Below are 22,566 nucleotides of genomic sequence, written 5' to 3'. Positions count from 1 at the left end.
AAGTTGTGTACCGAAAGGATCACAACATCAGAGGAGCAATTAATATTTCTGTGATTCACGTGGCAATTTTGTGGGGGACTTTAAGTAGTCAAGTAGAAGAGGTGTAAATTAAGTCCAGTTGCCATAATCTGGCTTCTCAACATTGTTTTATGTTGTAGGAGTGCTGTCTTTTTATTGTTTGGATTGTTGCAATGTACTGAAGTCAGAGTATGTTGTTGCATCATGATATCTGCTGCTGCATGCTATCTGCATGCAGCAGCAGAGATATCTGCATAATATCTGTCTATGTATTTTCACATATCTAGAATGCAGGAGGGACACAGAAAATGTCTTTTAAAGCTCTACTTTAGACATGGCATGTAACAGAATATCTACATAAATTTTGTGTCCTTCACTACACAGGCACTCAATATTTGGTTGGCAACTGGGCATGTGGATCTACAATGTCAATAGTATGTAACTAAACTAAAATGAACAAATTCCACTGTTAGCTTCCTATTTTGACTTGGCAGTGGTACCAGCCCAAGAGATATCCTCAACAGAACTATTAATGGCCTGACGGAAGAGTAGATATGGTAATTCCCCTTATGTGTTGCATGTGCATGGGTGATACACCTCCTTCCAGTTAACCAAGAAGGCACATACACAACTAGATTGGAGTAGAAAATGGCCACAACTCCTTTATTGATTACAGGAACAAGAGTTGGCAGCCATGCATGGGTCCTGGATCAGGAGTCGGGCAGCCTGCTGCTGTCCGATGATGCTTACACACCTGGGTGCCGCTGGCACAATACCGGCCAATGGAAACTCAGCACCCCAGGGGCAACAGGCGTTATCCCCCCTTCCACCAAGGAGAGATAAACTAGCCAGATCCAGGGCCCATCCCACACGCCAAACACAGAATTGTGACAAGTGACAACAAGCTAACAACAAGACATTCTAACAGAACACTTTTAGACAAACAGCATGCAGGGTGAGAGGGATGGAAAAGCTGAAGGACACCCAGTGTCTGCTGGAAGGCCTTAGGCAGCCTTAAGTAGGGTGCCTGGACGGAAGGGAGGGCTGGCCGACTCCAGGCCCGAAACAGTGTGGGTCCAGCCCATACATTGGCCAGCTGGCCCTACCGGTGGGAAACTTTCCCACCACTCAGGCCACCCAGGGGACTTCTGGGAAGAAGAAGCCCCTGGTCCAAGATGGCGGCAAGGACAGCCTGCTCAGCCTGGTAAGTCGGGCCAAGCCATTTTCTCTGCTGGTGTCTGGGTTGCCAGGAGTCAAATGTAAAAATAAGGGACACAAAAATAGTAATTCCAAAGTTGTGTTTGCTAAGATGAAGACAGAGAAAAAATGATATCAAAATTGCATTCAAAATAGTATTTTAGCGTAGATGTCACATACGTTTTGATAAACGATGAAATTAGAAAAGAGGCTAGATAGTTTTTAATCATTAATTAAAAATAATTTTACTTTAGAGTACTGCTTAGAGCTTTCAACAGTTTCATATTACTTTTTACTTCAAGTTCATATGTCAAAACACACTTTCCACAAAAGCATTAGAACTAGGTACGCTCAAACAAAAGTAAGCGAGATACTAAGGTGATTCCCTCATTGGCCGAGTAGGATAGTCTTCCAGGATCAGTATTCTTGTGGGTCCATAGGTGACTGTGGAGCCCTGTTCTTGATCTGCATCTTCTCCCGCAGTGAGGGCATTGGTTTCCAGGTGGAAGGCGGTCCCAGTCGGGTTTGGCTTGATGCGCCTTCCTCCTGGCAAGTTTCTCTCTTTTACCCTCCATTCGTGCCTCTTCAAATTCTGCAGCACTGCTGGTCACAGCTGACCTACACCTGGAGCGCTCAAGGGCCAGGGCTTCCCAGTTCTCAGTGTCTATGACAGAGTTTTTAAGGTTGGCTTTGAGCCCTCTTTAAATCTCTTTTCCTGTCCACCAACATTCCGTTTTCCATTCTTGATTTCAGAATAGAGCAACTGCTTTGGGAGATGGTGGTCGGGCATCCGGACAACGTGGCCGGTCCACCAGAGTTGATGGCGGAGGACCATCGCATCAATGCTGGTGGTCTTTGCTTCTTCCAGCACGCTGACTTTTGTCCGCCTGTCTTCCCAAGAGATTTGAAGGATTTTCCAGAGGCAGTACTGATGGAATTGTTCCAGGAGTTGCAAGTGACGTCTGTAGATTGTCCACGTTTCGCAGGCGTATAGCAGGGTTGGGAGGTCAATAGCTCTATAAACAAGCAACTTGGTATCCCTACAGATGTCCTGGTCCTCAAACACTCTCTGCTTCATTCAGAAAAATGCTGCACTCTCAGAGCTCAGGCAGTGTTGTATTTCAGTGTCGATGTTGACTTTGGTGGAGAGGTGGCTGCCAAGGTAGCGGAAATAGTCAACATTTTCTAATGTTACACCATTAAGCTGTATCTCAGGCATTGGAAAGGGATTGGCTGGTGCCTGCTGGAACAGCACTTTGGTTTTCTTGATGTTCAATGACAGGCCAATCTTATCGTGTGCTTCTGCGAAGGTGTTTAGAGTGGTTTGTAGATCTTCTTCTGAATGCGCACAGACGACATTGTCATCAGCATACTGGAGTTCTATAACAGATGTTGTAACCTTGGTTTTGGTTTTCAGTCTGCTGAGGTTAAACAGCTTGCCATCGGTCCAATAGATGATTTCCACTCTGGTGGGAAGCTTCCCATCAACAAGTATCATAGCGATGAAGACGGAGAATAAAGTTGGGGCAATAATACATCCCTGTTTGACACCTGATTCCACCTTAAATGGATCACAAATTTGTTAGGGCACCCGATGTGATGAAGTGCAAATTTTTAACTTGCAGTTATGTATAATTATAGATGTTTTAAAGGGTAAGTATTTAAAGTTGCATAACTAAGGGGGATGGTAGCCAGCTCAGCTCACGTTGAGCTGGGTTACCATGGAAACAGGGATGGAGCCAACTGCCACTTGGCAGGGCAGCCATTTTAAAACAGTTAGTCTACAGTTTATGAACTGTAGGAGTGGCTGGTTCTGTTGAGTAGTGAGAACCAGTAAGGTAATCTGTAGTTTAAAAACTACAAGTAAAGGCTGATTCTATAGTAGAGAGAATCAGGAAGGTTTTGGCTTTTAGCCTGAGTAGTTTAAATAAGTCGAGTTGACTTAATTATATTAATAGTTAGTGAATGAGAGAAAGGGTGAGAGTAACCCAGTGAGGATCTCTATTGCAACATCACAAAGAAAGAATAAGCTTGTAACTGAAGTAACCTATTAAGGAAAGAAACACAGTTTAAAGAAAAATAAGTTTGAAATCTGTTTAGTGGAAGGAAGTGTCCTTCCCAGAGTTGTTTAATGAATGTTATAAATGTAACCTTTGAAGATTTGTGCCTCTATGAGTTAAGTTACATTGAAACCATCACACTCCTTCTACATTTCAATAAACTTGTTACTGTTTTTCCTAAAGCCTTGTCTCTGATACAATTCCTTTCCAAGTTAAGTCACGCTACACAGAAGAAAGACCAAATCAATATTATTAGCTATAAGCTACGCTATCACTTTAATAAGGCCTTACAGAGTGGTGGCTCCTTTACAAATGTTTACAAATCGGTGGCCTCATCACAAATTAGTGGCATCTTCGCGAATCGTTCCACCCGATTTTTTGGAGGATGGTCCAGAGAGTGCTGCGATTCACTGTGTCAAATGCCTTTGCAAGGTCCATGAATGCCATGTACAGAGGTTGATTTTGTTCCCTGCATTTTTCTTGGAGCTGTCGTGCAGTGAAGATCATGTCCACTGTTCCTCTCGAGGGGCGGAAGCCATTCTGGGATTCTGGGAGGGGGTCTTCTGAGAGGGGCAGAAGGCGGTTTGCAAGGATTATTGCGAGGATTTTCCCAGCTGAGGTTAGAAGGGAGATACCTCAATAGTTTCCGCAGTCTGTTCTTTCCCCCTTTTTGAAAAGGGTGATGATGGTGGCATCCTTGAAATCTGCTGGGATTTTCTTGGTCACCCACACTCTTTCTATGAGATGGTGGAGTTGTTGTGTCAGCTCAGGTCCTTCCTCTTTAAAGATTTCAGCAGGGATCCCATCATGTCCACTGGCTTTGTTATTTTTTTGTTGGCTGATGGCAAGCTCATCCCTGGTTTGTTGTTGCGGGATTTGTGAGAGAACCTCTTTGGCCACATTGGAGCTGCGGTTTAGGAGGCATTGGTAGTGTTCTTTCCAATGTAGTGCAATTGATTTTTGGTCCTTCAGAAGTTTGGTTCCATCTGATGAGCGTAGCGGCTGGATGGCATGGTTTCTTGGTCCATAGATGACCTTTATGGCTTTGAAAAATCCCTGAGCATCATGGGTATCTGCCAGATGTTGGATTTCTTCAGCCTTCTTTGTCCACCAGATGTTCTTGAGTTCTCTTGATCTTATTAGGACCTCAGCTTTTGCACTGGCATAGATCTTTTTTTAGCAGCACAGTTGATGTCTCTCTGCCATGTTTGGAAGGCTTTCCTTTTCTTGTCAATTAGCTGTTGGATCTCGTCATTTTCATCAAACCAATGTTGATGTTTCTTGGTTTAATATCCAATAGTTTCTTCGCAGGGTGTGATGATGGAGGTCTTCAGTTTGTTCCAAAGTTCCAAAGTCTCACCCGACTCTTGCATTAAAGTCCCCCAGGAGGATGATTTTGTCCTCCTTAGGTATCTCCGATAGGATGGTGTCCAGCTGACAGTAAAAAATTTCCTTGATGTCTTAACCGAATTGAGAACATTTGGTACTCCATTCTGTAGATTTCTGAAAATGGTAACCCATTTGTATTGTTGAAGGCTTTCATGGCTGAAATCACTGGAATATTGCATCGTTTCCGGGTTGTATAAACACAATCTTTTGGAATTATTTTTATCGGATGCTTGTAGTTTATGCTTTTTGATGTTCAAGCATGAACAAATATCTCACTTGCTGAGAAGAAATTGGGAAAGAAGCAATGCAGTGTGAGTACAGATGAAGACAATAATCTAGAACAGTGGTTCTCAATCTTTGGGTCCCCAGATGTGTTGGCCTTCAACTCCCAGAAATCCCAACAGCTGGTAAACTGGCTGGGATTTCTGAAGTTGTAGGCCAAAACATCTGGGGATCCACAGGTTGAGAACCACTGTTCTACAATGAAGTGAAATGATCAAAAGGCAGGGGTGGAATCAGAACTGTAAACATTCACATAGTACACCTGTGAAAGGATGTATCGTGCATTTCCATGGTGTAACGGCTATTTTGAAATGTGGATACAGTCAATGGCAAAAATTTGTTTTGAAATATGTAATGGGACAATTAACATTCAAGGAAAGACTTTGCATGGAACATTTTAGTCAAATACAGGACTGTCTCTTAAAATCCAGGATGCCTGGTAAGCCAGGCTGGCATGACCAAAGCCAGAATCTCAGAAACAGTTCCACCCAGCTTTGAACTCTACTGTGGGGAATTAAGGACAGCTTGAGCAATAAATACAACCAACCCTTGAGAACTGCAGAGAATGAGAGATCTGCAGTCATCCTTCCCAAGAGTTTTTCTCCCTTAAAAGTATAACAGTCCAATAAACTTGTATGCACATATCTTTGTCTGCCTCTCTGCCTGTCTGTTCTTATGTGGATGGGTCCAATGCCAGCAGCAGCATAGGTCAACTACCTTCTAGAAATACTGGAGCATTGCTCATCTGCGCTACTAATATTCCAATCTTACTTGCAAGATGTCAAGAATACTGACCAAGACTCAGTCTCATTACTAAAAGCATCTATCTGTTTCTTCTTTTTGTTTTCAGATATAGTTGTTGGGACTCATCCTACAATGTACTCCAGCACATTAGTACTGCAGTTTTATTCTAAGTGCCTGTTGAGAAAACCCATGAAAACATTTCAAGCATCTCTACATTCCAGATTAAATAATTTATTTGTTCTTGTTCTATTGGGATTGTGTTGTTTGTTACAGACCAGTTTCAGTCTAAGGTTTTGAGTAATGCTTTGAAAAACATGTAACACATCTAGGGCCCATTCCACACAGCTGAATAAAATCCTTTGTTATCTGCTTTGAACTGGAATATATGGTAGTGTGGACTCATAGTCAGACAAGGGCAAGAGGATATACAAACTAAGTCCTATCAGGAAAGAGACAGTCAATTTAGTCTGAAGAAGATTAACAGAAGACATGATAGTGGTCTTCAACGATCTAAGGATGTTCAGCAGAAACTGTTACTTCAAGAGGGGAGAACTAGAACTAGCAGGTAAATTTCAGCTACACATTAAAAGAAAGCTTGAACTCTACAAGCTGCTTGGCAGTGTTTGTGTGTGTGTGTGTGTGGGGGGGGGGGGGGGGGTGGTGATAGTATATCCCCTGGTGATTAAGCTGAGTTGCCATCAGTCAGGGATGTTACAGTTGCTACCTGCATCACAGGTCCTGTATTGAGCTGTCTCTTCCATGATTCCAAAGTAAGGCAAACATTTGGGAAGGGGGTGTCTTTGCTTACATAACTTTTACTGCCATCCAATGCTGTTACTGTTTTTATTGGTCTGTGCTGCTTTTTAAAACAAACAAAACTGTAAATTCTGTGAAAACAAAATCAGTTTTGGTTCTATTTTCTTTTTTCATCAGATGTGTTCTAATCTGACTAGAGGAAAAGGTACACAACATGGACTTTGTAACAGCCACTGTGTTCCTGACTGTAGTTTTACTGACAAACGTAGAAACAATTGGAAAGCAAAAAATAGTCTGCCGATTGTCCATTGTGTCAACAAATCGGTGCAGATCTGCTCAGTGACCTGAATTACCAGCTGGTGATCTGGCACTTTGCATCAGAGTGCTTTTTAGCACAAATACATAAGATGTTAGGAGATGCAACCAAACACTCTGGAACATGGAGCCCTCTATTTTTCCTTTTGCCCCCTTATCACCCCAGGTAACATCAACCTCTGTCTTACCAGCAAGGCTTTTTAGATTTGAATTGAAGCCGGAGATAAAATGAACCCTTAACCTGACGTTCACTGGTGAGCGTCAGGTTTTCCACACATTCTTCATATTTGATATGTAGTTTTGATGTATCATTCTCTTAAATATCCCTCTGTATTTAGTCTCTTTTTTTGACTGCTGAGAACAAGAACCTAAAGGATTTTACCTGTCAATCATTCACAGATTTGTAAGGCTGTTCAAACAGTGCTGAGCTGAAGACTATTTTGTGTGGGTATGTATGTGCAAACACAGAATTATGAATTAATTTCAAGGACTTTGTCTTCATTGTGTTACAAAGGCTATTTCATCTTGAATATGTGAGATCTGTTTTTAAATAGTACCTGTGCAAAATAATACCCCAGAAGGTGCAACAAACTCAGAAATGAATACATGCTCGGGAATAAACATGCCTACCTCTTCTAGTCTCTTGCTCTAGGTTTATCAATTTACAAACTGTATATTTACTGCAGTCTGATTGACAGTTTTAATGTTTGTTATCAATTGCACTTGGAAGATGGAGTATTATGGCTCTTCTTCAGAGGGAGATTACACACACTCACATACATACATACATACATATATACATACATACATACATACTATCCCCCAACAGGAGGTTAGATACAGGATTAGTTTTATATGGTTGCAAGAGCTACATTCATAATAGATGCTTCCCCCTATTTTTGGGTGAGATTCTACTTTTCCTCATTCCTCCCAGTCTGCCTCATGGAGCAGTGTCATCCCACAACTATCTGTGCAGAATTTTCAGGGGGTTTGGGGAAATATTAAGGGGAAGGATGGTTGGTAACTTCCTTTTCTAGTTGCAATTTCCTAAATCCAAGACAATGGGATGAAACTATGCAGTATTAGATGATGTGCCTTGTCCTTCAGTGTTTTCTTATAGAGGTCTACACAGCCTCATTTCACTAGGTAGGATGAACCTAAGTGTGTCATCCATATTGCCCATTGTGAATTAAGAACTGGATGCCAATTTCCTTATTTTTTTCATTATATTTTACTAACTAAACATGCCAGGTATTTGATACATTGAAATGAAATACCTAGATGTGGAATTATTAATATTTTTTTTTATTTCTGAAATTATTATTTGGAGAAAAAGTACATTAGTAAGCATCTCTATGACAAAGATTACCCTTTTAATTTTGCACTAAGTTTGGATATTTTAATTTTATTGGCATATTTATTTTTGTGAAAACAAATCAATCTATAATAACTTGTGCAGATGATAGCTTTACTTTGCTCATCTCCCCACAACATTATCCTTTGTCTCTTTAGAATTTCTTCTAGTTTTCTATTTAAACCAGAGGATAGAGTAAAACTAGACTCACCTGGGGATATCCAACAAATTTGGCCCCATTTTATCTATGAGATTTAAATTACTACATATCCAGGGTGAAGTTGTATAATACTTAGTGCTCACCTGGGATCTCCACTGCATCTAGAGAACTCTAGGGCTGTGAAGTACCAGAAATTTAACAGATTTTTTCTCTCTGTATTTATTAGAAATGGGATTTAATTGTAGTTACCTTTCCATGTTTTTCTCTCATAAACCAGAGCCAAATCTGCCTTAAAGTTCTAGCTGAACACAAACAGGCTATAATTATTATTTTGCACTGATTCTTCTACAAAATGCATTTGAAAAGTTCGGTTTTAGCCTTTGAAGAACTGTTTTAGTTGTTATATTGTTTGCTAGATAGCTAGAAATCAGGTGATTGTTACAACATAAGGATCTCAGCAGAACGTACTATTGAGTTATTTAAAAACAACAGTGTTCAACTGATCAATTAAATATGATTACTGCATATACTCATTGATTATTCAACATCATGTATAAGTTAAGCATAGAATTTGGGGTCAAAATTACACATTTGCTATGGCATGACTCATGGGTCAGTCAAACGTCATTCTATAGAGACAGGAGAAGTGCTTGGGGCCAGCTGCTGCTGTCCGCTTCCATCACTTCCCCGCCCAGGCATTCAAAAAGGCTAGAAGCAGAATCATGGCTGGGAGATTTAAAGAGATTGGTGCTTCTTTTAGGTTCTTCCAAGACAAACTAAGTTCTCGCATTTTGTCCCTCTACTCAGAGAAGGAGATGTTTTCTTTCATCCCCCCCCCCCCCTTTGGATAAATAAAGGTACAATACTCACATTGACCTATGCATATGGTAAGTCAACCAATGTTTTTAGTTGATTTTTTTGGATTAAAATTTCTAGAGTTAAACATGAGGGATACTTTGAACTGTGAGTAGCCCAAATAGAGTGGTGAAAAGCCAATGCTTAATCCAGCCAGAGAAAACCTAAAAGAAGCAATAGTCTCTGTTACCCTTTGTATTAATCTTTGAACAGTTTTGAAAGCTGAACCATTCAATTCAGGAGACCCTGCATTTGAGTGTGAAAAAAATCGATTAACTTGGCATGCATGGAAAGCAGAAGTGAACTGTAGAGAATCCACCGATTCTCTCAGAAATTTTATTTTTCTGATTCTTTTTACCATCATAAAGATGAGAACCAAATTTTAAGAGTTTAAGAGAGTGTAACATCTTAAACTCTTAAAATATATTGGTTTATTAATGATAAATGTTTGTAGATGTCCTCTTGGGGATGATGATTTTCTAATTCCTTCAGCAAGGATGAACAATTTATGCAGCAGGGGGAGGTGTTTTCTCTTCCATCTTTCTTTATTTTCAATTTAGGTTCTAGCTGTCCAACTTTCATCTTGTGCCTCAGGAGAACGGTTTTACTTTGGAGAAACTTTGGAGAAACTAAGTTAAGATGACAGCGGTGAGGAGAGAGGGGAAAGCCCAAGCTTTGGATGGTACATTTCTAGTTCTTCAATTCTATGATATGTATTATCAAAGGCTTTCATAGCCGGAATCACTGGGTTGTTGTAGGTTTTTTGGGCTGTATAAACCCAATTTTCCTAATTTCCAACAAACCTCGCAACCTCTGAGGATGCCTGCCATAGAAGCAGGAAAACCGTCAGGAGAGAATGCTTCTAGAACATGGCCATACAGCCTGAAAAACCTACAACAATCCAATTCTATGATAAACTTGCCCTACATTTTTCAATGCACTCCTGGGGTGGGTGGGTGGGTGGGTGGGGGGTTGTTCTTTATCGTATTTACTCCATATGTTTTTTTTTGTCCAATACAGTTATAAGTGGTTCTGGAGAAATTAGATATTCCACTTTGTATACAGTGGAACCAGATGGCTCCCAAGTTGGGTAGTGATGTGGGTCTAGGTTTGAGTCTGAAATTTAAAGGTCTTGTCCGCATTGAAGGGCACATAGCCTTCACCTTTACCAAAGTCTTTGGGAATGAATTGCATGGCACAAGCATTCTCCAAAATGTTGACTGTGATAAATAAAAGTGATTGATAAAGCCGTAGGATTCAGAAACTCTTAAGTGACTAGATAAGTATATAGAGGATCTTCTACAGCAGGTGATGTTATTTGCTGTTGCTCTCTGTGTGAAAAGAAAAAGGAGGCTGTTTGTAAATTCCTAAATGATGCATTGTAAGAACCATGCAAGCAGATCACCAACTGAGTGTGGTGGACAGTGTGGTACAAATGGCTTATTTGTGATTATGGCGCCAGCTCAAAATGCTGGCCCCATTTTACTGGCTAATGTTAAGACACTACTCATATTTTCTTCAGCTTCTGTCTTCCAAAAGAACCAAGAACCACTTCATGCCATTCAAATAAGAGCCAAACCAATCTAATTATCATACTGTTTACATGTATCCAGAAATAACTCATATCTTAATAGTGGAAAACCTGCCAACTGTATCCCATAATCAGCACATTTTATACAGCCAAATAAACGTATGTTGTGCCCTAATGTTTCATTGATGGATGGGCTCTGTTCCGGGCAGTAATTTTACTGATACTCTTATTTTTACTCTTGCTTAAGAAGTTTATATTTGCTATGCAGTTAGTAAATAGATGGTAAAATGAAGATGTTTCAATAGCAATTAAAAATCCTTGTAAAGAGAAATAAGGAACACTTGGGATATTTCCAGCTACAAATAAGAACATTTGTTTGGCCATCAGTGAAGACATGAGTTTAGGGAAAGAAAAAAGTTTTACATATTGAGTACCCCTTATCCAAAAGTATTTTGGATTTTAGATTTGTAAAGGTTTCAAAATGCCTGCTTTAATATACATGTACATAATGAAATATTATGGAGTTGGGACTAAACTCTAAATGTGAAATTCATATTTTTTTCATATACACGAAATCCCCAGGTTATGAGCAAAATAGGCTATGTTGGTTTGTTCTTAAGTTGAATTTGTATGTAAGTCAGAAGGTTTGGATAGCATAGGGAAGGGTTAACACCCTCGTGTGGTTTGTTTTGCATTCTGTGTCCCTGTTTAGAAGATTTCACCTCACTTTCTGTCCCTGTGCTGATACTTTTTCTCCATGAAAACCCCCTCAGGAGTGACGTTCCCTTCCTGTTGTATCAGCCCTGTTCTTAACTATGAATTGTTTGTAAGTTGGATGTTTTGAATTCTAGGACTGCCTGTACATCTTATACAGATAGTCCGAAAGTAATTTTATGCATACTATTTGTAATATTTTTTGCATGAATCATCAGAGAGCAAAAGTGTCACTATCCAGTCACCATGTGGACAGTTTTGGATTTTGGAATTCTGGATAAGGGATGCTCAACCTATATATAAAACAGACAGATAAAATAAACATAGAAGACAGTAGTCTCCAGAAAATATGTAGTATGTGATAATTAACTGATTGATTATGTGCTTCTTAGACTTACGTCTTAGCTCAAGTGTTAAATCCTGAATGTGGCCTGTGATATGCTATCATTTACCATAATGTGTTATATAACATTTAGTGTGGAGTAGGCTAGCAAGCTGTTTAAGGCCACATATATGGAAATTACATGACAATATGTCTGAGAGTCTAATCTCTGGTTGGTTTAGAATTCTATCCTGAGTCTGTAGGCAGGAAAGAAGGGACAGTGAAGGTAAAACTTAGGCGGTTGTGACTCAGGTTTCTTTTATATGAAAGCATTATTGGGGAGGAGCCCCCGGTGGTGCAGTGGGTTAAACCCCTGTGCCGGCAGGACTGAAGACCGACAGGTCACAGGTTCGAATCTGGGGAGAGGCGGATGAGCTCCCTCTATCAGCTCCAGCTCCTCAGGCGGGGACATGAGAGAAGCCTCCCACAAGGATGATAAAAACATCAAATCATCCAGGCGTCCCCTGGGCAACGTCCTTGCAGATGGTCAATTCTCTCACACCAGAAGCAACTTGCTCCTGACACGACAAAAAAAATTATTGGGTTTAGAGCATAGTGAACTCATGTACAACTGGGGTTTTCTCCCATCCCACTGAAATCTTCTGAGATGCCAAAACCCACACTCTAAAGGGACTTGTAGTCTTCTGTGATACATTTTACAGTATATGTCAGGTTGTGAGAAGGATTGTCACTGTCCTGTTTTACTTTTTTAAAACAGCCTCAATACAAAGTTGAAAGAAAAAAATGCTTTACTCCAGCAAACAAAATAAGCAAATGCAATTGAAAACAAACAAGGAAGTCTTGCTACAGACACCAATGAAAGTCTTTTGCAAAAGTCCCAACAGAACCAGCAGACAAAGATCACAAAGTCCTTAACACAAAGCAGGTTCAGTCAGCAACAGAGCTGTTGTTAGCAGTGGAAAGCCGAGTTCTCCTGCTTCTGATTTATACCCCATGCAGGAGGGGCTTGGGCGTCTCCCAAATATTTAATTTTCCCTACTACCTTAATTCCAGAAGTTTCTTCCAACCTTGTTTGATTTTGTTTTGATATGTTCTTGGTCAATAACATTGTTTTCCTTTTATTAATTTTAAGTCCTGCTACCTCCCCGTATTCCTCAAACTTCTCCAGCCATTTTGATATATTATCTCTTGGATTTTCCACTATACATATGACATCGTCTGCAAAGGCTCTCAATTTGAGATCTTGTTTGTTAATTCTTAGACCAGTCAAAGCTGTATCTTCTCTTATATCTCTTAATAAAATTTCTAAGGGAAAAATAAAAATCAGGGGGGATAAGGGGCATCCCTGCCTTGTGCCCTTTTCTATTAGAAACACCACTTCCTTCTCATGATGTGTTTCATAATATTCTAACGTATCTAAGATGATTCTCACATTATCTTTGATGTTCCTATTTGGTAAAAAACCATTTTGGTCTTCCCCAATCCAATCTTTGAAGAAGTCCTTAAGTCTATTTGCTAAAATGTTTGAAAATATTTTATAATTGGTGTTTAGTAAAGAAATGGGGTGATAATTTTTTATATCTTCTGTATCCGTACCCTCCTTATGGATCAAAACCATTTCTGCAGATTTCCATGAATCTGGGATTTCTCTCTCTTGTAATACTTTGTTCATAATCTTCTTTAATGTTGGCAGGATTTCATCTTGCATTGTTTTGTAGAAACAGGCTGAATAACCATCCGGCCTAGGTGCTTTATTGTTTTGGAGATTCTTGATCACTTTTTAAATTACTTCCATTGAAATCTCTTTGTTTAATTTTGTTTTTGTTCATCAGTTATTTTGTTAATTTTTGTTTATCTAGGTATTTTGCTATTTTGTCCATATCTATTGAGTCCTTTGCATATAGTTGTTGAAAAAATTCTGGAATTCTCCAATTATTTCCTTATCTTTCATTAATATTTTTTCTCCAACTTTAATCTTTGTTATTTGTCAGAATTGTATCTTTTTTCTAATTTTCCATGCTAACAACTTTCCTATTTTGTTAGCATTCTCAAATGAAGATTGTTTTATATATTTTAATTGTTTTGCCATCTGTTCCACTTCCAAGCAATATTTCTCTTTCTTTAGCAATTCTATTTTTTTCCTCAGTGCTACATTTTCTGGGTTATCTTTTAAATCCTTTTCTCTTTTTTCAATCTTCTCCTTAATATCATTTAATTTCTGATTTTTGCCTTTATTTCTAATCGAACTTTGTTGTATCAGATGGCCTCTCATAATGGCTTTATATGCATCCCATACTACCTGGGTCTTTATCTCTTCTCTATCATTTAATTTAAAGTATTCTTTTGTTTTTTCCTTATTTTTATTAATATCTTCCTCTGATTTCAGTAAATTTTCATTTAGTCTCCATTTCCTTATTCCTCTTTTGTAATTTAAGATTACTATTATTGGGCTATGGTCTGATAGATCCCTGGGGAGAATTTTGATCTCTCCAACTTTTACCGTTAAAGTTTTCATTGTCCAGACCATATCTATTCTGGACCAACTATAGTGTCTGTTAGAATAGAAAGTGAAGTCCTTTTCCTCATAATTACGGACTCTCCACGTATCATCCATATCAAATGCTTCCATAAGTGAGGTGAATATTTTGGGTAATGTACTCACATCCTCAAATTTAGATCTTTTCTGATTCTTTGTCTTATCTAATTTCTTATCCATGACTACATTGAAGTCATGGATAGGTCAAATTGTTCCTTTGAGATTTTCTCCCTTAATGTTTTTACAGATTTGGTTTGGTGCCATTTGGGGCATAAATATTACATATAAGGATATTTTCCATTCCAATAGTTATTTTAACTGCTAACATTCTTCCTTCATCATCTCTAAAAACCCTCTGACTTTAAACACCACATGGTTAGATAGGGAAACAATCCTTTTATTGAAGATAATTAAAAAGCAGGAAAGTTAAAAGCACTGAAAGAAATTGGTAAATCCAATTAGGTAGGAAGATAAGCAGGAACAAAGTAGTCCAGGGTAATAGTCCAGCAAAGTCCATAAAAGCAAAGTCAAAACTTCCCAAACAAAATGCAAGAAGCCAGGAAACATGAATCCAAGGCATGAATATAAAAGCATAAATTCCAACAATCTAAACTATGTAACAAAGGCACTTAAAACATGAATTTTCCAAGCAAATCTTCCATGAAACAAGGACGATATCTTGACTTGATTCCAAACGATGCTTCATCTGACTACATATCCTGTATTGGGGACTTTTATCTTCTCATTAGCTATGTCTCTAGTGCTCAGAAATTGGTTTTGTTTTAGCTGAGAATGTCTTATCTTTTTCTCTCGGAGCCTGGCAAAATGCCGAAGCCACTGTTCGACTCTCCTGTTTTGACTGATCTCCTCCCGTCTATCAATTTGCTCATTAATTTCTGCAGCTGGGCCAGGTGCTGAGCTGTCATGAGAACAGCTGGGCCAGGTGCTGAGCCTATCATGAGAACTCTCTGGTATTCAAAGAGCAAACCATCATCCCCACACTCCTCGGGGACATTCTCATGGGAAACTACACTTTGAACAGGGATCTTCTGGTCATTCTCTGCATCAATATCATTGACCAAACCATTGCCATCTTGAAACTCATCTTGCAACTCATTGACATCACTCCCCACATCCAAAGCACCCTGATCCTGAAACACAATCACAGGCTGAGCTCCAACACTATCGAGAACTATAAGATGGTAACTGATAAACAAAATTTATAATGTAAAGCTTTTGTAAGATACAAATGCAATTTAAAGGCATGAATGACAAGAAACTTAAAACAAACATTGCAATTTTTCAGCACTAGCAATGAAGTTACAAAAAATGGCAAACAGCTTGGTAATGGACAAGTTTATCTCTACTCTTCAACATTTTCTCAGGAAAAAATTGACATACCCTTTCTTGCCATCCTCTCCCATGTATGTGGTCTGATTCTTCAGCACATATCAAGCTCTTACATTTTGAGATAAAATCCAACAAAGTGCCAGCAGGCATTATGAAACAAGTTATGTTCGGTTTTTGATGTGGCATCTTTCTGTGTAAATTGACTGTGTGTGTGTGGAGTCATTTTAAAGCACATATGTTTAGTGTTGCAAATTTGTTGTGCTCAATGCACGCGTGTGCAATATTCTGTAGGATTTCGTATGGTTAACCTTGTTCACAGCGTTGGGTTTGGTTTTTATTTGGGGGGGGGGTGTACAATCTTAGTAGCAATTTTCTTTCTAAACCAGTTGTTTAACTTCTTAGTCTTTATCTGAAAGAGTATTGATTTTATGTGAACCCATTTTTGGAATGGTGACTTGTTTTGAATCCAGGGACATCATCAGACAGAGTTTTAAAAAGCAATTTTACACTTGTCTCTGCATCATTTATCCAGTGTTGGTCACCGACACATCCTTCACATGACGCACTGGCTGGCCACGTCCCTTTCACCACGTTGCGGCATCCCGCACCATCTGTCACTAATTTCTACATTACAGGCAGTGCCCGTGCTAAAGGTATATTTTCTGCAATTTTCTCTTTTTTTAGCACGATTTTCATGCTTCCTCCACTCTTTTCTTCCCATCACACTGGAAGGAAGAGGGTGAGCACGTAAGTTACAGGGCAACTTGAGTTGCCCCATGGCCTTCCTCTAACCCCCAAAATTTTACTGGGGGGCATAGTGTGATGTGGTTTCAGATCACTTACTACAGTTTATTGATGTTTGTCTCCTTCTTCTCTTATCTATTTTTTTCCAACTTCACATTTATCTATGTTTCAGGAATATTTTCTTTAGATGTTTGTGCACCAAAGTTCTTAAGCTCCTTTGCAATCTTCAAACACTTACCTATGGCTAATCCCTTTGCTTCTTCTCACTTCCTTTCTTTTCAAGATCTTAAGCCTTCAAATATTGAGGTTATGAAGGTCATGTTCTCTGTTTAAAATTAGCAGTTGCCAGTTGCTTCTGCATTTTGAATAAACAGAAAGGAATTTAGACAGTTTAGCTTAGATGGAATCCACTGTAGTGGTTTCTCAAACAGACTCCATGTCAAACAATATAAACATCTAATATTAATTATAGATCTTTTAATATTGATTATAGTTCATACCTCTACTTGCCACTGAATCACAGACAAAGCATCTGATGAAACAAAACAATAGTAGGAATGTCTCTCAAAATTACATTTCTAAGGAAAGTTCTTCTCCATAGCTGTAATCAAACTGACTTCTGTCATTAATAACATGCACAGACCAAGCTTCTTTCCAGGTTATGTGTATAGATTGATCTAAGAATATAGGAAGAGTTCTGCATGTCATGTCTGTGTTCATTACAACCAGCAGTGGCCAGATAAATACATCTCAAGAGTCCACAGCAGTACATGTAGGCAATGACTTCTGACCTTTCTCCCAGCACTCCCAGACAAACACCACCTCTAAACTTGGATGTGAGCACTTATTGGTCATCTAGAAGATGTAGCATTTGATTGGGTATTACTACACATTTAGACATAGTTTATGAATTGCAATCATAAAATACTTTGGGGTTTTTTCATTCCCACCTTGCTAGCAATGATTCATGGTTCCAAATGAATAAAGATAGTTGGAAAAGGAATAAAATATAAGGAATTATAGAATTATAGAACATTTTATACACCATTCTAAAAGTCCACAACAAGTGCATTTGAAGCGAATTTTACACATCTCTTAACAGCCATGCAGGTAAAAGATCTCTTTGAAGAAAGCATGCAAAGATTAAGCTCCCTGAATTCAGGATGGCCTCCATTCAAATTTACAATTGGATCATCTGTATCCATGGATTCCTACTCCATGGATTCAATCACCCACAGCTTGAAAATATTTCTGGCCCAGGCCCCCAATCCAAAAAACAAACCTTGATTTCATCCTTTTATATAAAGAACACCAGTTTATGACATAATAGTATATAAAGGAATTTGAGCATCCATGGATTATGGTATCTTGCGTAGAGGTGGGGAGCTGCAGATACCAAAGATCATCATCATCATCATCATCATCATCATCATCATCATATTTAATTACTTATTAATCGCCCTCCATCTGAGAATGCTCTAGGCGATTTACAGCTACATTGTAAAAGATAAAATACATACATACATACAGAAATTAAAAATTAACAGAGATCGAATGCTCTAGTATGGTCCACTGTACCTCTTTATCAGCACAAGCAAATAGCTCTCTTTATGTGGAGCACACACCTCAGAATATGAGATTCCAAGGTGTCTTGAAGCAACATTGAATTTTACTGGAGTTGCAAGCCACCTTGAGTCCCATGTGGGGTGAGAAAGGCAGGGTATAAATGAAGCAAATAATACTAACTAAATCTATGCAACATATTTAAGGGTACAGAGTTATCGATATATTCTTTAAACCAAACATCTTTTTAAAAACCCAGGGCTCTATAACGTGTTCATCTGAGCAAGTAAAAACGTAACTCTCTTTGAAGATATTTTCCTCCACCTTTGAAGTGAACTCTAGTTTTTAAATGTGCATCAAAGTTAACATCTGGTGCATGTTAAAAATTAAAGAAGCAGTCCGGGGAACCAGTGAAAGAAAGTACTATTGTCTGTTATAGTAGAGGTCATTTCTGTAATGCTATGATGTCATCTAATCTTAAATAATATTCTACTGAAATGAAGGATGATCAGCAAATTAATTCCTATTTTGACTTAGTTGTTTAATTGAGCCTGGCTTCCCTGTATAATCTAGTTGGCCCAAATTTTAAATAGCATAATTTAGATAGCTATATGTGACAGCATCACTCTTTCACAGTTCTGAAAGTTGCCGTGGTATCTCCGCTGCTGAAGAAACCAGACTTAGATTTCTCAGTTCCCTCCAATTACCGCCCGGTTTCGAATCTTCCATTTCTGGGAAAGGTGATTGAGAGGACGGTAGCGGAGCAACTGCAGCAGTTCCTACAAGACACAGTTGGATTAGATCCCTTCCAGTCCAGCTTCCATAAGCAGCATGGGACGGAGACTGTGTTGGTCTCTGTTACAGGTCAGCTTCACTGCCAGATGGATCAAGGAGAATCAGCACTGCTTGTGCTACTGGACCTTATGGCAGCATTTGATATGGTTGATCCCAACCTCTTGATTCACTGCCTAGCCATGGCTGGTATCAGGGAGATGGCCCTTAAATGGCTGTCCTCTTTCCTCCAAAAACGGGGTCAACGTGTGGAGTGGGAAGGGTCAGTCTCTAAGAGGGCCCCTCTTAAATGTGGGGTCCCTCAGGGGGCTACCCTTTCCCCTCTGTTGTTTAACTTCTATATGCAACCACTTGCCCAGCTGGTGCGAGGCTTTAGGCTTGAGTGCTATCAGTATACTGATGACACTCAACTCATTCTGAGGATGGAAAGCCGACCGGACTCCATACTTGACAATTTCCACCAATGCCTTGGGGTCGTTACTGGATGGCTGCGTGCCAGCAGGTTGAGGGTGAATCCAAAGAAGACAGAGATCCTTTGGCTGGGTCGCCCAGACGGAGGGGCGATCCGGTTGCCTACCCAGGATGGTGTGACATCATGCCCGTCATCTTTGGTAAAGAGTCTGGGAGTCCTATTAGACCCTCTGCTGAAGATGGAGGCCCAGGCTTCCACTGTGAGCAGAGTCGCATTTTACCATCTGCATCAGGCTAGGCCACTGGCTCCCTATCTGTCCAGGGATGACCTGGCCACAGTGATCCAGGCTATAGTAATCTCAAGATTGGACTACTGTTACGCCCTCTACATAGGCCTGCCTTTATCAGTGATCTGGAAACTTAAACTAGTGCAAAATGCTGCTGCCTGGCTTCTCGCAGGGGTCTCAATGAAATGTCATATCACTCCAATCCTGCAGCAACTGTTCAACCCCACAACCCTTGTCGTGTGGGGTTCCTCGGGGCTCAATACTGTCCCCCATGTTGTTTAATATCTACATGAAGCCACTGGGAGAGATCATCCGGAGTTTTGGGGTACGGTGTCATTTGTATGCAGATGATGTCCAACTCTGTCACTCCTTTCCACCTGCTACTAAGGAGGCTGTCGAGGTCCTGAACCGGTGCCTGGCCGCTGTAACGGTCTGGATGAGGGTGAACAAATTGAAATTGAATCCAGACAAGACAGAGGTACTCCTGGTCAGTCGCAAGGCCGAACAGGGTATAGGGTTACAGCCTGTGCTGGATGGGGTCGTACTCCCCTTGAAGGCGCAGGTTCGCAGCTTGGGTGTGATCCTGGATTCATTGCTGAGCCTGGAGCCCCAGGTCTCGGCGGTGACCAGGGGAGCATTTGCACAGCTGAGGCCCGTGCGCCAGCTGCGCCCGTACCTTGGGAAGTCTGACTTGGCCACGGTAGTCCACGCTCTGGTTACATCCCATTTAGACTACTGCAACACTCTCTACGTGGGGTTGCCTTTGAAGACGGCCCGGAAGCTCCAACTGGTCCAACGGGCGGCAGCCATGATACTAACAGGAACGGGACGCAGGGAGCATACAACTCCCCCTGCTGTACCAGCTCCACTGGCTGCCGATCTGCTACCGGGCTCAATTCAAGGTACTGGCATTGGCCTATAAAACCCTAAATGGTTCCAGCCCAAGATACCTAACTGACCGCCTCTTGGCCTATGAGCCCACAAGGACTTTGAGATCTTCCGGGGAGGCCCTGCTCTCGATTCCGCCTGCGTCACAGGCACGGCTGGCGGGGACGAGAGATAGGGCCTTCTCTATGGTGGCTCCTCGGCTGTGGAACACCCTTCCCATGGACATCAGGCTAGCTCCCTCCCTGTTGATATTCCGCAGGAAATTAAAGACCTGGCTGTTTAAGAAGGCATTTGAACAAGAAGTGCAATGATTGGTAATTTGACCATAGGAATGGAACAACGGAAATGATACTGGATTGTGGGTTTGACGATGAGACGACACGGAATGGCTTTTGTAGTAATGTTGATGTTTTTGATTAGGATGTTTTTTGATAATGATGAATTGTGGATTATTTTACACTATGTCTTGTATTTTGCACCTGTTTTTTTATGTTGTACACCGCAATGAGTCGCCCCTGGGCTGAGAATTGTGGTATATAAGCGAAGTAAATAAATAAATAAATAAATAAATAAATAAGCAACTGCACTGGTTGCCGATTGAGTGTCAGATTACCTTCAAAGTGCTGATTCTTACCTTCAAGGCCTTATATGGCATGGGGCCGGAATACCTGAGGAATCACCTCATCCCCTACAAGCCCCAGAGATCACTCTGTTCAGACAACCAGAATTTACTTGAAGTTCCCAATTTTAGGACCTTTCACATGATGTCTACTAGGCGTAGAGCATTTACGGTGGTGGCTCCTTACTTGTGGAATGCCTTGCCACCTGGGACACAAGCTCTCTGAGATTTATTATCTTTTCATAGAGCTTGTAAAACTTATTTATTCAGGCTGGCATTTGAACCTTGCTGATTGAATTCTTCTTTGATTTTAAATGTTATGTATTACATGTGTATGTTGTGAACCGCTCCGAGCCTTCGGGGAGTGGTGGTATACAAAATTGATTAATAAATACATAAATAAATAAATGTAGAAAGCAAAAAGGAATTGATTAATTGGTGTCCAGATAATTGTGTTTTTTTTAAAGGGGGAGGTGTTAATTGCATCTCTGTCAGGACTTTCCATTTCATATAACGCATACTTGCTTTCAGATATTTTTAAATTCACTAGAATTTGGGTTCTGAACAATACTTACTTACTTAGGTGATCCCTCATTGTCCGAGTAGGATTGTTCTCCAAGATCAGTGTACTGGCAGCGGGCCCTATTCTTGATCTGCATCTTCTCCTGCAGTGAGAGCATTGGTTTCCAGATGGAAGGTAGTCCTGGTCGGTGTTGGCTTGATGCGCATTCCTCTTGGCACATTTCTCTCTTTTGCCCTCCATTCATGCCTCTTCAAATTCTACAGCACTGCTGGTCACAGCTGATCTCCAGCTGGAGTGCTCAAGGGTCAGGGCTTCCCAGTTCTCAGTGTCTATGCCAGAGCTTTTAAGGTTGGCTTTGAGCCCATCTTTAAATCTCTTTTCCTGCCCTCCAGCATTCTGTTTTCTGTTCTTGAGTTCGGAGTAGAGCAATTGCTTTAGGAGACGGTGGTCAGGCATCTGGACAATGTGGCTGGTCCAGCGGAGTTGATGGTGGAGGACCATCGCTTCCATGCTGGTGGTATTTGCTTCTTCCAGCACACTGACATTTGTCCGGTCTTCCCAAGGATTTTTCGGAGGCAACGCTGATAGAACTATTCTAGTAGTTGAATGTGACGTCTGTAGATAGTCCACATTTCTCAGGCATATAGCAGGGTTGGGAGGACAATAGCTTTATAAACAAGCACCTTGGTATCCCTACGGATGTCCCAGTCCTCAAACACTCTGTGCTTCATTTGGAAAAATGCTGCACTCACAGAGCTCAGGCAATGTTGTATTTCAGTGTCAATGTTGACTTTGGTAGAGAGGTGGCTGCCAAGGTAGCGGAAATGGTCAACATTTTCTAATGTTACACCATTAAGCTGTATTTCTGGCATGTGAACAACACATGCCATTTATCTCTCTAGTATATAAGTAGTGAGAATTTTATGAATGCAAGCCATGTTGTAATTTGGTAGTACTTGTGCTTTTCTGTTGAGAGTACTCATCCCTGTGTCCCTTGGTTGGGAAGAGTTTAAGTGAATGTTATTTCCTCCCTGCCAATCTCTCCCTCTTTGTAGGTCCCTTAATCAGCAGGAATTAGGTTTCTGCAGAACCACAACTTTGACAGCTGGTTCACTATTATTTCCCATTCAGCATT

The 22,566-nt window shown here is 40.4% G+C and overlaps 1 protein-coding gene across 1 annotated transcript in view; it reads left to right on the top strand.

The window, feature by feature from the left end:
* KCNIP1 (potassium voltage-gated channel interacting protein 1) overlaps window positions 1-22,566 on the top strand; it is a 725,477-nt gene that overhangs the window by 246,870 nt on the left and 456,041 nt on the right. The window lies entirely within an intron of this gene.

Source organism: Anolis sagrei, chromosome 2 (genome assembly GCF_037176765.1).
Source record: "Anolis sagrei isolate rAnoSag1 chromosome 2, rAnoSag1.mat, whole genome shotgun sequence".
In the NCBI taxonomy this organism is placed as follows: Eukaryota; Metazoa; Chordata; class Lepidosauria; order Squamata; family Dactyloidae; genus Anolis; species Anolis sagrei.
The sequence above is the reverse complement of the archived record's forward strand: the minus strand, read 5'-3'. Positions and strand labels throughout refer to the sequence as shown.